At 41.8% G+C, this 15457-nt stretch overlaps 1 protein-coding gene across 2 annotated transcripts in view; it reads left to right on the plus strand.

Moving 5' to 3' along the window:
- The window catches only part of STK38 (serine/threonine kinase 38), a 121877-nt gene that overhangs the window by 73979 nt on the left and 32441 nt on the right, over nucleotides 1-15457 (plus strand). The window lies entirely within an intron of this gene.

The raw sequence follows: 15457 nt of genomic DNA on the forward strand, positions 1-15457 counted from the left end.
CAAATTATTGGAAAACTGGTTGTTACGAGAAAAATATTCTAACCTTCAAAAACATCTAGGGATGGCCCTATAAAACTAATGCTAGAAAACATGAGAGGGAAGAAATAGCAACAATCCTTAATTTGACCTAGAGGCCTAGAGGTCATTCCCCATTCCTACTCTTTCACTTCACTTTGAATGACTGTAAAGTATCCAGTATGGTGTTTGAATCAGGATGGGTAGCTTATGCTGCTAATTAGTAAAATAAATATAAACAATTGGAGTATTAATAGGATTCACGCTTCACAAGCAAAGTAACATGGAGGATTATTCAAACCAATGCCTTTATTTCCATTTCTATAAAGTACAGTGTAATTTATGCCCTTCAAGTCAAAAGAGAAAAAGGGGGAAAACCCTTTTAATATTCTTGCAAGAATACTTGAACGAAAATCTTTTCTGGAAAAGTTTCTCTCTGCAGATTTGTAATATACAAAACTCTGACCCAAAGGTTGGAGAATCAGGCGAACTACTGTCTTTTAATTAATAGTTAAGACTAACTGTTCTACTTTTGTCTGTAATTTTATATAGTGAATGAATAGCATACCGGACCTGATACTTTTTTTTTTTTTTTTGAGTAGACATCAGGGAGATGGAGTATAACATGTATATTCAAAGAAAACACAGGTGTATGCTGATTTTTATCATTTTATTTCTACATAAGTGCATCTCCAAAACCTGAATCTCTCAGATGTACTTAAATCTGAAACTGAAACCCTTCCTAAAGTCAGTTGTCTTAATGGCCAATCCATCTCATTAGCTGTAATGTAAGTCTCCTTAAATATAATATCTATTAACAGTAATTATTACAAAGTATTTTCTCCAATACTTTACATCACTTACATTTCTCAACAACACTGGGAGATAGATTTGATTACTCAGATTCACCAATGAGGAAAGCAAGACATAAACAAAGTATCTAAGGTCACTAAACTACTAAGTGGTGCTGAAGAACTGAGAAGCCAAACCATGCGACCCCAACGTTCTTGCTGGACATCCCCGCAGAGGTGCGGCCCTTCCACCTACCTGCCTCCAGGTGAACTCCTAAGCACCCCCGGAGGTATCTTACATGCCTTCAGCTGTTAAACCAAATAAGTAGTTTAAGGTTGATGCTAAGAAGTAAAATATTTTTAAAGCAATAGCTGTTATCAAGGATCTAATAAGAAGCTAATTATTCTTTCTACATACTACAGAATATGTGCAGTAGTAAGCATAAAAACAACCCAAAAATCCCAATATTTTTAAACTCTCAAAGTAATTACATTTGCAATTTTTAAACTAAATGTTTGGTTTAGTTGTATGATCTCTAGACCACTGCAGACATATCAAATGAGACTGTTTGAAAGAATAATCACTTTCATTTGAAATCCAAATTGTGCTCAGATGTAGATGGAAATAATTATTTAATTTCTGACTTTCTAGAGGAAAGCTGGCCAGAACCCTGCATACTGAACGCAAATAGATTCAGAAGAATCCCTTTTCACTTCCATCAGTTCATCTTTGTTAACAATTTCTTCATGGAAGTCACAAAGGCTTACTACCAGCAGCAAACAGACTGGACCTTGAATACATGTTCAACCAGAGAATCAAGAACTTTAAGTTTCTTAGTGGCTGGAATTTACTATGATATCTTCATTAATATACATCTGCTTTACATACAACTTCAGTGTGCCTCTTAGTCTCATTTATAGGGAATGTTTCATATGCAAATTCAACAAATTAGTAGCCACAGTTCAACGATTTAGGAGCCCAAGAGAACTATGTAGATGATGATGGCAGGATCTCTCCTCTAAAGGAACTTTAAAAAGTTAAGTTTGGTTATTTGGGTCACGAAGTAAGAGATAAAAGGAAGTGAATCTACGTAAAAGTATTCCACTATAATGTAACAGAGAAATGATAGAATATCCCAATTTTGCAACCTCCCGTGAGTCAGTAGATGTAGGCATTGTACATCAACATTTTCAAAGATCAGAGAGAGAACTAGGCATCCTGTGCCTCTTGAGGGAAAACCATGCACCACCTAAAATACCGCCGATGGAATCAAACCCGAATCTGATCTAGACTTGCAGTCCACCAGCCAGTTTGTAGGAAACACAGGGAAAGAGGAACATGTTGAACTGCACCATGAACATGCAATTTGCCAAGACCTGTCTATGGAAGACTACAGTCAAAAGGCCTCTACTTTTTAAAAGATAAAATTAAAAAAAAAAAACAAACCTTAAAAGATATATAAAAAAACTTTAAGTGTGTGTGTGTGTGGGGGGGTGTCAGAGACCATACTGTCCAGGGGTGAATATTTGGGTAGCAAAACCATTAAAGAAAAAGGGAAGTGAAAGGAATTGCAGGGCTATGAAAGTTAGGTCATGGTTACTTACTAGGTGGTAGTGGTAGGGAAGCAGTTGTGATTGAGAAGGAGCTTCTAAGGGCAGGGAGTGAAGTTTTGATTCTTGACCTGGTGGTGGTTACAAGGGTGTTTGCCTTTAAAAAGTTCATTAAGGCAAACATTTCCTTTGTTTTATTATATAATAGAAAGATTGTGACACAGAACCTAGACACAGAACCTAGACACAGAACCTAGAAACAGAAGAACTTCACTGGAGAGAACATGGCAAAAGATCCTGGACAGAACCTGGCCACAGAACCTAGAGACAGAACCTAGAGACAGAACCTGGCTACAGAACCTGGATAGAACATGGCAAGAGAACCTGACTAGAACCTGGTGACTGAACCTGGCTGGAGAACCTGGACAGAACCTGGCTGGAGAACCTAGCGAGGGAACATGGCTACAGAACCTGGCTGGAGAACCTGGAGAACCTAGCAAGAGAACATGGACACAGAACCTGGCTGGAGATCCTAACCAGAACTTTGCTGGAGATCCTGACCAGAACTTGGCTAGAGAACCCAACCATGCTGATCAACTGGAAAAAAAAAAAAAAAAAAAGATTGTAAAGGAAAAAGTTTGAGGATGAGGCCAGTCCTACCTAAGAGTGTAAATATATTTTCTCCACACAGAGCTATTTGCAAATATATCCATTTGGTTTCCTGGGACAATATTAAGGTTAAATTACTTTAAAAAGAAAAAATAAATGCTTTAAAAAGAGCAAATCCTTTGAAAGATATTCCACCTTGTAATACAATTTTGGAATTTTATTTAGATACTAGAGGCCCGATGCACAAAATTTGTGCAAGGGGCTTGGCCCTCGAAGCCCCACTGCCTCGGGCAGTCCTCACAGCCCCAGCCGGCCCTTGCAGCCCGGCCAGCCCTCGCAGCCCCAGCTTCGTCCGGAAGGTTGTATGGAAGGACATCCGGAAGGTTGTTTGGCTATTCGGTCTAATTAGCATATTAGCTCTTTATTATATAGGATTAGTATAGATTCTGTCTTTTTTTTAGAAGGTAACAGATAAGTAGGTATATAGAGCAGGGGTGGGCAACCTTTTTGTGAATGTGTGCCAACCCTAATTTTTTGAGAACATGTTACGCTTACTTGATATCTCTTTAGGTGTACATATGTGAAGAACCTTGAAGAAATAAAATTCATTCGAGTGACAAAAACACAGTATATGATGATGAGAAATACATTTATTTTTTAATGTATACATGTACACTGATAGTCCGACAGAAAACTTTATGACTGTTTGATATTACCAGTGGGACTTTTGCTGCTGCATCACTGATGACAGATTTTACATCAGGTTTATATTTCATGACCTTCAGAGATATGCACGAGCCACTACTTTCATCCGTCAGGCTACTCCTATCATGAGACTTAACAAAATTCATCACTGAGCACAAAGATTCACAAGCGTATGTGGATGAAACCAAAACACTGGTCGGATCTAGGAAGGCAGGGACAGTTAAGGCAGAGGCATAGAAATTGCTCTTCCCCTCTCTCGTCAATCCATGTCTATGGTCTTTAAGATAACTTGTTATGTAAAATTATTTATTTCTCTAAGATGCACCTACACTGAATTTATCTGAAAAATAAAAAAGTTGATATTAAGAAAAAAATTGTAAATGGAAGATTATAAGAGAGGGTTTCGCGTGCCAGCAAAAGTTACTGGCGTGCCATGTTTGGCACGCATGCCAGGGGTTGCCCACCCCTGGTATAGAGGAAAGCTAAAATGGAATGATGAAAGATAAGGAGACAAGAACAGTTTCTTGGAGCTTAATGGTTAAATTTCAGTAGTGATCAGGAAAGTAACCCATAAACATTTCCCATTGAGACTTTGATGAGGGCATGAGCTCCCCCACTTTCCCCACCTGCATGCAAGGACAATGTCTCAGGACGGAATGACTTTTTAAAAGTACACAGAATGCTCAGCCTGGAATTCAAGAATCAAATGCACCTCTGTAAATGGTGGTCCTGGGGGAGTCAGCATGGGGGAGTCAGGAAATGTGGAAGTATGCTGCATGGGCTGCGGCAGTGCCGGTGTAAACTGATAATATGTTTATCTCTCCTTCCTCCTGTTACCAGTTTACAAACAGACTCTGACCTTCCCAGCGCTGCCGGCTCATGTTGCCTGTTTGCGAACACACAAGTCCCATTTTTGAACCCAATGCCGGAAAGTTTTACTAAGAATGCTGGGAAGCTTTTTGTGTTTTGTTTTGTTTTTTAATAATATATTTTTGTTGATTTCAGAGAGAAAGGGAGGAAGCAAGAGATAGAAACATCAATGATGAGAGAGAATCATTGATTGGCTGCCTCCTGCACACCCCCCTACCCTGCAACCTAGGCATGTGCCCTGGCCAGGAATCGAACTGTGACCTCCTGTTCATAGGTCGACACTCAACCATTGAGCCACACTGGCCGGGCTGGGAAGTTTTTTTTAACCTTATATGAATTGAAAATAAACTGCATTTGAAAAAGTAAACAAATAGACAAGCCCCAAAATATGTATTCTTCATACTAGGATGTCAACAGTGGACTTTGGGGTTAGGATGAAATAGGCTCCAGTCGCCCACTGAGCCGCTGCAGACAACCGTGCGATTCGTTTACCTTGTTCACATCACACCCCCTCCTTTCCCCAAACTTTCAATAACAGAGAAAAGCCAAATCTATTTACCATGCGGCCTGGCCCCTTACATCCACTCTGTGGGACGTTTTATAATGAAAAGCAAAGAATGGGGATAGCAAATTCAGAAAGGTTTCTCTGAGCAGCCAGCGTTCTCCTTGCTCGTTTGGAGCTGGGATGCCTTCTCGGAAATAAGTCAGTGTCTGCAAACGTACAGGTACCTGAAAAGGAAATACAAAAACGCGAAGTGGCATCAGATTCATACGGCAGTGTGATGTAGTAAATAAAAAATTGGAAAAAGAGCCAAATGACCTCGGTGTAAGGTCATTTCACCACTTACTGACGGAGCAGGTCACGAGTAAGCTTGGGTTTCTTAATCTGTAAGATAATAACTGACCTATCTTTGCTATGAGGTTGTTATGAGGAAGAAAACATAATCAAAATTATGTAAAAGCATTTTCTAACTTCAAAGCACTAGAGAAATGTAAGGTACTATTAATATTAATGTTTATGTACGCACTCCATGCAAACCAATATTATCTTTAAAAGGAACACCCAAAGACTTTTTTTATGAGATAAAACTGCCCTCTTAATGACATGTGTAAGTTGTATATTAAAATATACTGGTTTCCTTAGTATTTATTATGCAGTTTAAATGAATATAAAAACATGTTACAGTGATTAAATATTTTCAATATTTCTTCCTTTTATCCATAATCACTGATAACAATAGGGTTACTATTTTAAAGAGAATTTGACATTTTTTCTTAAGGGGACATTTGGTGCTCTATTAAATGTGATCTCTTGAGTGATTTTAAAAAATGGTATACTAAGTAATTGCCCTCAAAGATTCTTATTCCTAAAAGGTTGACACACACACACACACACACACACACACTCACTCACTCCTAGGCTAGATCTGGAAGGAATTGCTAACAATCCTTCCTTAGTTGCTCTTTGATTTTTAATCATATGAGAGCAAGGTGGAAGAAAGCAATTTCAGGAAGGTCCTCTTCTTGCTCTGAATCTCTATAGCACATAACGCCTAACTTCCACTAGTAATTTGGGGTGTTCTATCCTGCTTTTTATTTATTATAAATGGAGGTGGCCCCCTAAGATGCTGAAAATTAGTAGATGTTCTGCCTTGGTGTAGAAATCATATACTTAGAAACTGAGAGGGAGTCAGGTGAGAGAAGGTTGGACAGGGATTAAGGAATTCTGGCATCAGTACCAGCCTGGCCACCTTTGGGTCAGTCATTAATTCCCTCTCTGTCTCATTTCTTTTTATCTAAAAATGAGGAAGTTTGGACCAAATGATAGCTGTCATTTGTTAACTGCCTTCTGTATGGTAGCGTTGAAAGAGAAATGGAGGCATATTAAATATATTAAGAGTTTATTTGAGCAAAAATCAATTTGAGTAGGGCAGCATCCAATCTAGCAGAAAGAAAGGTCTGAATGAAAGACTTTTATAGGCAGAAGGGAGAGGGAACAGGGAAGTTATCCCGGCAAAGAAGCCGGTTGGTTATTGCAGTTACTTTTTCCTATAGGGACGGCTAGGGTCTCTGTCAGATTCCCTAACCAGTGCTCATCAGGTGGCCAGGCTGATTGGTTAAGGCTCTGTCTCTGGGAGAGGCCAAAATGTAGTTAAGTCTCAGTTTGCTGACGTGGGCCTAAGCATAGGCGACGTTATTTGGGCCTCTTGTCTTGTTTTTAACAGTAGGCAGGTGCTGGCTCTAATTCTCCTAGTAGCCTGGCAAGATAGGCCTGTTAGTCCCATATTACAGATATAGAAATGGGCTCAAAGGGGAAAAGTTATCATTCTAGGTCACATTTAGTGAACTCCACAGAACCATTTCAGCATTGCAATTCTAGGGTTCCATAGAGAGGAAAGCCACCCTGTGGCTTATGCTTCCCTTTTAGAATTATGTTTAGGATTCACTTATAAAAGGTCAAATGTGGAAAGAGCCTGCAAGATCATTAGAGCCAAGGTTTTCCCTTGTTAAGGAATCTAAGGTCCAAATAGCATAAATGACCAGCCCACGGCTGCGATATAGTTTCTCTTACAGTAAAGCTCATTGTAACTGGATTCTACCTGCATAGAAACATATATAGGAAGTTGGGTCAAGAAGTGGTATTTGGCCTGGGCCCCCAAAGCTTCCTAAAGATGGTCTTGGTTCTCTGTGCAAATACTGTCCATCCAAATAAGTAGAATGTCCAAAACTGGAAGGTCATAGGAGGACATTCCTTTTCTCTGGAAGGTGTAAAATAAGGGTGGTGAAACTTTCCCACCCGGAACCACTGAAAAGTCAAAGAAGGTTCACACTGGGGATTGAACCCGCAACCCGGGCATGTGCCCTGACCCAGAATAGAACAGTGACCTCCTGGTTCATAGGTCGACACTCAACCACTGAGCCACGCCAGCCAGGCTGGATTTTATTTTATTTTATTTTTTTTTTTTACCTACATGAATATTCAGAGGAACAGCACGAAGTTATATAGGATGTAGTACAATTTTGGGGGCAGAAACTTGACAGGTAGTACCTTGACATAGGAGTAGGTCTAGGTTACCTGCTTCTACCTATTTAATCTGAATATGATCTCCTATTAATATAACTATACAAATACACTACAACGTTTTCAACAGCACCCTCTGTTATTCAACAGCACCGAGGTACTGTTACCACCCTTCACCTTCAGCTCGGTGAAGTTCACTTATACATCCTGTACCAATAAGGTTTTGCTTATTATTATAACCTAGCACCTGCACAGTGCGTGGCACACAGTGGGACTTTAATAAAGATGTCTTTAGTGAGTGAACACGAGGGTGTGCTTTGTACTTACACAGCTTTCATCTTCTCTGCGATAATGACTCACAAATGTACATGTCCAGCCCTGAATCTCTCTTCTGAGATCCAGCTTTGTTCTGGCAAATGCTCACTTCTCATCTCCACTGGAATATATCCAACTCATCATTTCCTGCCACCACTCTGTTCTCCCAAGTAAAACCCACTACCAAACAAATACTCTATGCCGGTATTCTCTGGTTCAGTTAATGCCACCGTAATCCACTTATTTGCTCATAAATCTGGGTATTATCCATGATTATTCTCTCTTATCATCCCCTTTCTAATCAATCAATTCTAGTTCTTCAGTCTTTTCAAATGGATACACTTTCCTCCATCTCCAGTGCTACCACCCTAGCAGATTACTAACTTACTATAATGGCCTCTTGCTTGCTTCCAAACCGTCCTCTGTCACCCAAAGCGATCTTTTTCAACAGCATGAAAAAGGACCTAGAAACCATGAAAAAGGACCAGTCAGAAGTGAAGAATGCCATATCAGAGTAATTTTTAAAATGGGAATCTGACCCAGTCACGCTCCTGTTTAAATCCCTTAAGTGATTTCCCACATCTTTTAGGATAAAATCTAAAGCCCTCAACAGGGCGCACCTAGGGCACCCTGTATGAGTTGGCCCCTGCTCATGCACCTTTTCTTATTTGCGCTCACCCACTATTCTTCAACCACACTGGCTTTCTTTTCCTTGGTTTCTTTTTATTTAAATTAATTTTCATTTTTTAAACTGACCTAAACACATAATTTAGAAGCCAATCATTGCTAAATAGTTTATCACAAAAACTCCCCTCCCTCGCCTACCCCTCACCCAGATCCCTGCCTTCATCTCTATTGGTTCACTCCTTTCTTGGTAGAGTCCCTCCCTTGTCCAGTAGTTTCACGAGAAAGGGACTAATTTTTTGAAATGTTGCAGGAAAATAGGGCTTACCCTGGTCTCACTTGTTGTTTTAAATCGCTGTGCAGTCCTAGATTAGAAAACATTTTCTCTCAAGATTTCAAAGGTTCTCTTGTCTTCTAGTGTCAGTAGTTCTGCTGAGTCTGTTTTAGTTCTTTTTTTTTTCAATCTGGAAGTTTTTAGGATCTACTATTTGTCACTGATGTTTGAAATTTCAAGATGCAAGTGAACCTTGGCATAGTTCTTTTGTCATTCTGGGAACTCAGTGGCCTTTTCATTCTGGAGACATGTTTTTGATTTTAGGAAGTTTTCTCCCATTTATTTATATGGAAATTTCTTTTCTAAAGCTTTAGTGGTTTTTTCTTTTCTTTTTTCCCCCTGGACTTACTATTTATTATTCAGACATTCTGCCTTCTATATCTTCTAGTCCAGCCGTGGGCAAACTACGGCCTGCGGGCCGGATCCGGCCCGTTTGAAATGAATAAAACTAAAAAAAAAAAAAGACCGTACCCTTTTATGTAATGATGTTTACTTTGAATTTATATTAGTTCACACAAACACTCCATCCATGCTTTTGTTCCGGCCCTCCGGTCCAGTTTAAGAACCCATTGTGGCCCTCGAGTCAAAAAGTTTGCCCACCCCTGCCCTAAACCTTGTTCTTCTCTGTTGTAGTTATTATTAAACCGACAACAATGATAGAATCTAGTCTATCCTTTTCTTCTATTGTCCATATGTTTGTCTTCTACACGTGAGTTTTTAAAAACATCTTCAGGGGTGGTTTTCAACCGCATAAAAGTTCCATTCAAAAGTTAATCTTTCTAAGCTGTTAAGAAAAAAAAGGAATAAAGAGAAAATTATAACATTTATTTATTTACTTTTAATCCTCACTCAAGGATATTTTTACCATTGATTTTTAGAGTGAAAGGAAGGAGAGGTAGAGAGGGAGGGAAAGAGAGAGCGGGGAGGGAGAGAGGAAGGAAGGGAGGAAGGAGAGAGGGAAGGAGAGAGGGTGGGAGGGAGGGAGGGAGGGAAAAAGAGGAACTTCGATGTGAGAGAGACACATGGATTGGTTGCCTCCCAAATGCGCCCCAACTGGGGCTGGGGATAGAAGCTGCAACACAGGTACGTGCCCTTGTACAGAATCGAACAGGAGACCTGTTGGTGTGTGAGCCGATGCTCTGAACATCATGCCACACTGGACAAGGTATGAGAAAATTATAAGATTTTTGCTGATACATTTTATTAGTTTAGTTGAAAGTAGCACATTTTAGTTAAAAGGTGCTCAATTGGTTGGAGCGTCATCCTATAAATCAAAAGGTCACGGGTTCAATTCCTGGTCAGGAAGCAACCGATAGATATTTCTCTCTCTCTCTTCCTCTCCTTTCCTTTCTCTCTAAACAAACAAGCAAGCAAATAAACAAACATCCTTAGTGAGGATTAAAAAAAAGAAGTAGCAAATTTTAGCAATTAATTGAAAAGGTGCCTTTGCCATGTAACTATATACAAATCTTTTCAAACCACATACTTTTAAAATATTTTATTTCTTTTACATACCTTCATTGTCCAACTGACAAGCTTTTTCAAGTACGTATTTATAGAAAGCCTAATAAACTTATAAATACTAGTGATTGTTAATTCTCATATATGTCAAATTCTCTTGGCTTTTACTTGGCCTTTATACACCCAAATCACTCCACCAAAACTAAGGAGGATTTCAGTTATTCCATTAATTAATTTTCCTATAGGATTAGAGCCTGTAATAGCTACCTCACTTGATTAGATTCAACCAATTTATTTACTGCTTCATTCTATTTTGAATTCTTTTCAAAATAGGCCACAATTCTTGCAGATATTAACACTAAAGCCTATAAGATCTTAGATGTCTCTCATGACTTTCCCCAAGTTTTTATTATAAAATATTTCAAACAAAGAAAAGTTGAGGGTATAGTATATTCAACATTAGCATACCCACTACTAAGATGCAACAATAACCAACATTTTGACATATTTGCTTTTTTTGTAGCTTTTTATTATGAATTATTTCAAATATAAAGTAAAGTTGAGAGAAATACTATGATCAAAACTATTAATTTAGCCCTGGCTGATAGCTCAGCTGGTTAGAGTGTTGTCGCAATACGCCAAGGTTGGGGTTTGATCCCAGGTAGGACACATACAAGAATCAGCCAATGAATAAGTGGAACAATGAATTGATGTGTTTCTCTCAAAATCAATTTTGTTTAAACAGTATTTAGATTAAACACTTTAAAGTTGTGGTCATTTTCCTATGTTTGCTTTATTCATTTAACTATTTTGCTTAACTATTTGAAACTAAGTGACAGATAACATGACATTTCACCCCAACATACTTCAAAAAATAAAGCCCCCAAAATTAGGATATTTCTTGTATGCCTATAATAATAGCATAATTAGCCTAGGAAAAGTAACAATAATTCCTTAATACCATTTTCTTAGAGTGTTCTTTCCCCCTTAAAAAAAACAAAAACAAAACAGGATCCAAAGTTGACATATTGCATTTGGTTGTTCTATCTCTTTAGCTTCTTTTATTCTAGAGCAGTCTCCCCATCTGCCCACCAGTTTATCCCCCTATAATACTAAATTTTTAAAGAGATCAGGCCAGTTATCTTATAGAATGTTCTCATGACTTTTTCTGTATTCTTGGAGGATTTCATTGCCTTTATCTTTCAATATACTGTATAATTTTTTACTGAATTTTAATTAGTTATACTATTTGTAATTTCCAGCTGCTCTTTCTTGCTGTTAGGTTATTCCTTCTTTTAGCATCTTGTTCCTGTTTCATGGGTACAGTATTTCTCTGATGATACTTTAGTTGTTGTTGTTTTTTAAGTATTTTTATGCTCCCTGCATTATTTCTGTTTCCTATGATTCTGTCCCCCCACCTCCATTCTTACATGTTGGAGTGTTGGGTTTTTAAAAAATTTTTTCATGTTGAAGGTTTTCCATCAATATCTGGTGATTTTTGTTCATTCGTATTTTGAGTGATGTCCTAAAAGCCTAGGAAAAGCTCTGAGTGTGTTTGAATATTGTCAATTGAAGGTACTCGCTGCAGGCTTTTCCTACGGGGACTCCTAAATGTCAGTATCTGTGGCTCTTTTTTTCTGGCATGGTTCATTTTTTCCCGAGAAGTGCCCTTTATTTTCTGCTAGAGAGCAGAACTGGGTTCAGCGTTCTATATCTGAGCAGCAGAAGAGGCGTGGAGGTGGGGGGTGAGGGGTGGGGGTGAGGGGGACTTGTTTTCCATTTTAGATTTACTTTCTCTTTTCAGTAAGATGTCTCACTCCCACTCTGATCTATGCCTGGTGCCTCCACATCTGGAACTCCTTTGTTTGACTTTCTCCAGAGGTGACATTTCCTGTTTCCTATGGAGGTAGATGTAGTAGCCCGGTGGTTCTCAACCTTCTGGCCCTTTAAAACAATTCCTCATGTTTTGACCCCCAACCATAAAATTATTTTCGTTGCTACTTCATAACTGTAATGTTGCTACTGTTATGAATCATAATGTAAATATCTGATATGCAGGATGGTCTTAGGCGACCCCTGTGAAAGGGTTGTTCGACCACCAAAGCTGTAAGTAACCTGATTATATCAAGAGGGGGCAGGGAGGTGAGGATTTGACTATGTAATAAACAGCTTTTCAAACAAATCTCCCTATTCACTGCACTCCTCGCATCCACTGCGCCAGCTTTCCTCTGTGCTGTACCTCTTCTGACTCCCCGAGTCTTTCCAAGGCTCCTCAGTGAGACCTGCCCTGCTTCTCCGTGGTTCCTCCTCTGAGCACTTAGGCTCCACCTTCCTTGGCCCAAGTTCTTTACCATCCTCCATCCATTTCCTATTTTCATGCATTGTGGTTTGGAGTGACTCCTAGTTCAGTAAAGATGGAATCTGTGTTTCTTGTTTTTCTTTTCCTACTTGTTATTTTTTGAGAGAACGTCTCGGCTGTCTTAAATTAGAAGGCCCTCACTGTTATTTTTGTCCTTCAAATGCCTTGAATTCCATACTGAGCTTGAGCTTTTGAACTCAGTGTTCCAGCTGTCTGAGATATTCTTTCACTTCCCCGACTTCCCTCTTGGCCAATCCCACGTCATCTTAATGTCTCAGCTTAAACATCATTTCTAGATGAGTCCTTCAGACTACCTATGATCTATTCTCATAACACCTACCCCCACTCTAACTCAGTATATATGCCTATTTCCCCTGCAGACTGTCACCTCCATGAGGGAAGGGACTATTTCTATCTCGTTGACTGCTATAGCCCAGTGTCTAGTGCAATGCCTGGCATTCACTAGGGCAGGGGTGGGGAACCTTTTTTCTGCCAAGGGCCATTTAGATATTTATAATATCATCTGTGGGCCATACAAAATTATCACTTTAAAAATTAGCCTGCTATTTTGGTCAAATATTTAATTAACTCACCTCTAATGCCTTGGCAGGGCCAGACCAAATGACTTCACATGGCCTGAGGCCGGGTGTTCCCCAACCCTGCAATAGGGAGTCAATATATATTTTTCATTGTTAATCAATATACAGTATATTGGTCACTATGAAGATTTGTATCTTAGAATATAGTTGTTACCACCAATAAGTAGTTATTTAGAATTCAATAATTCTAGTTGTTATTATTGTCTAGTTATTGTTATGGAGACATCCTATATAATAAAGAGCTAATATGCAAATAATCATCACACCCTCACACATCACACCCTTAGCTGCTCAGACACTCAACACTGGGGAGAGCGGAATGGGGACCAGCCAGGCACAAATGATCTCTTGAGAGAAGAATGGGGACCAGCCAGGCTGCGGCCCAGGAGAGGGACAAGCCACCTGCCCCGTGGTTCCAGGCACTGGTGGCTGCGCCTGTGCCTGTGGCCTGGGAGAGGGGCAAGCTGCACGCCCCACGATCCTGGGCACCAGTGGCTGGGGCTGTGCCCTGGGAGGGGGACGAGCCACACACCCCATGGGCCTGGGCGCCAGTGGCTGCGCCTGCGGCCTGGCCCGGGAGAGGGACAACTGCATGCCCCGTGGTCCTGGACACCAGTGGCTGGGGCTGCAGCCTGGGAGAAGGACAAGCCGCCTGCCCCATGGTCCCGGGCACCTGTGGCTGCAGCCCGGGCAAAGCCACCCGTCCACGGTCCTCTGTGGATGCGGCTGGCCTGGGCAAAGCCAGCACGGGTCCTCGGTGCCTGTGACCAGCTGGAAGAGAAAATCCTGGGTCCTGGGTGCGGGGCTAGGCAGAGGTGGTTAAGGGTGATCAGGCCAGCAGGGGAACAGTTAGGGGCGATCAGGCAAGCAGGCAGAGGTGGTTAGGGGTGATCAGGCAGGCAGGCAGAGGGGTTAGGGGTGATCAGGCAGGTAGGCAGGCAAGAGGTTAGGAGCCAGTGGTCCCGGATTGCAAGAGGGAGTCAGACATCCCCCAAGGGGTCCCTGATTAGAGAGGGTGCAGGCTGGGCTGAGGGACCCCCTCCCATGCATGAATTTCATGCACTGGGCTTCTAGTCCTATCTAATAAAAGAGAAACATGGTAATTAGCATACGTCTGCTACCCTTCCCATTGGCTAATCAGGGTGATATGCAAATTAACTGCCAGCCAAGATGGCGGCCGGCAGCCGGAGCTTGAAGCTAACATGAGGCTTGCTTGCTTCAGTGACGGAGGAAACCAACGTTCCCCGCCTGCCTTGCCGGCCTCTGAGCTTGCAGTTTGAAACATTGTTACAAATATAGAAGCTAAACAAAACCACAGAAACCTGCTTTCAGCCCACCGGGATCTCAGAGCTGGAGTTGATACAGTGTTTCGATTATAGAACCCAAACAAACCAGATACCTGCTTTCAGCAGCAGAGGCCTCAGAGCTAGAGCCAGAGTTAAGCTGGCCCAGAATAAAAAAAAAAAGAAAAAAAGGAGCAATTGGGAGATTCAGTCACCCGCAGCCCTCAGCCCCTCACCCAGACTGGCCAGGCACCCCAGTGGGGACCCCACCCTGAAGGGTGTGTGACCAGCTGCAAACAGCCACCATCCCCTCACCCAGGCTGGCCAGGCACCCCAGTGGGGACCCCCACCCTGATCCAGGACACCCTTCAGGGCAAACCAGCTGGCCCCCACCCGTGCACCAGGCCTCTATCCTATATAGTAAAAGGGTAACATGCCTCCCAGCACCGGGATCAGCGGAGCTGAGAGGCCTCCCGGCACTGGGATCAGTGTGACAGGGGAAGGCACCCCAACCCCTTGATCAGCCCTGCTCTGTGCCTGATATGGGGGAGCTCCCCAACCCCCTGATTGCCCTGCAGCTCTGTGTGTGACAGGGTGCGGCGCCCCAACCCCCCCCCGCCCCCCCCCCACACACACACACAGGGCCCTGCTCTGTGTATGACAGGGTAGAGCCATAACCTCCCCATTGGCCCTGCCCTGAGTGTGAGAGTGGTGGCGCCCCAACCCCCTGATCAGCCCTGCTCTGTGCGTGACAGGGTACCGAGCCCCAACCCCCCTGATGGGTCCTGCTCTGTGCGTGACAGGGGGCAGCGCCCCAACCCCCTGATTGGCCCTGCTCTGTGCGTGACAGGGGGTGGCGCCGCAACCTCCCCATCGACCCTGCCTTGAGTGTGACAGGGGGCAGTGCCCCAACCCCCCA

The sequence above is a fragment of the Myotis myotis genome, unplaced genomic scaffold (assembly GCF_014108235.1).
Source record: "Myotis myotis isolate mMyoMyo1 unplaced genomic scaffold, mMyoMyo1.p scaffold_m19_p_7, whole genome shotgun sequence".
Classification (NCBI taxonomy): Eukaryota; Metazoa; Chordata; class Mammalia; order Chiroptera; family Vespertilionidae; genus Myotis; species Myotis myotis.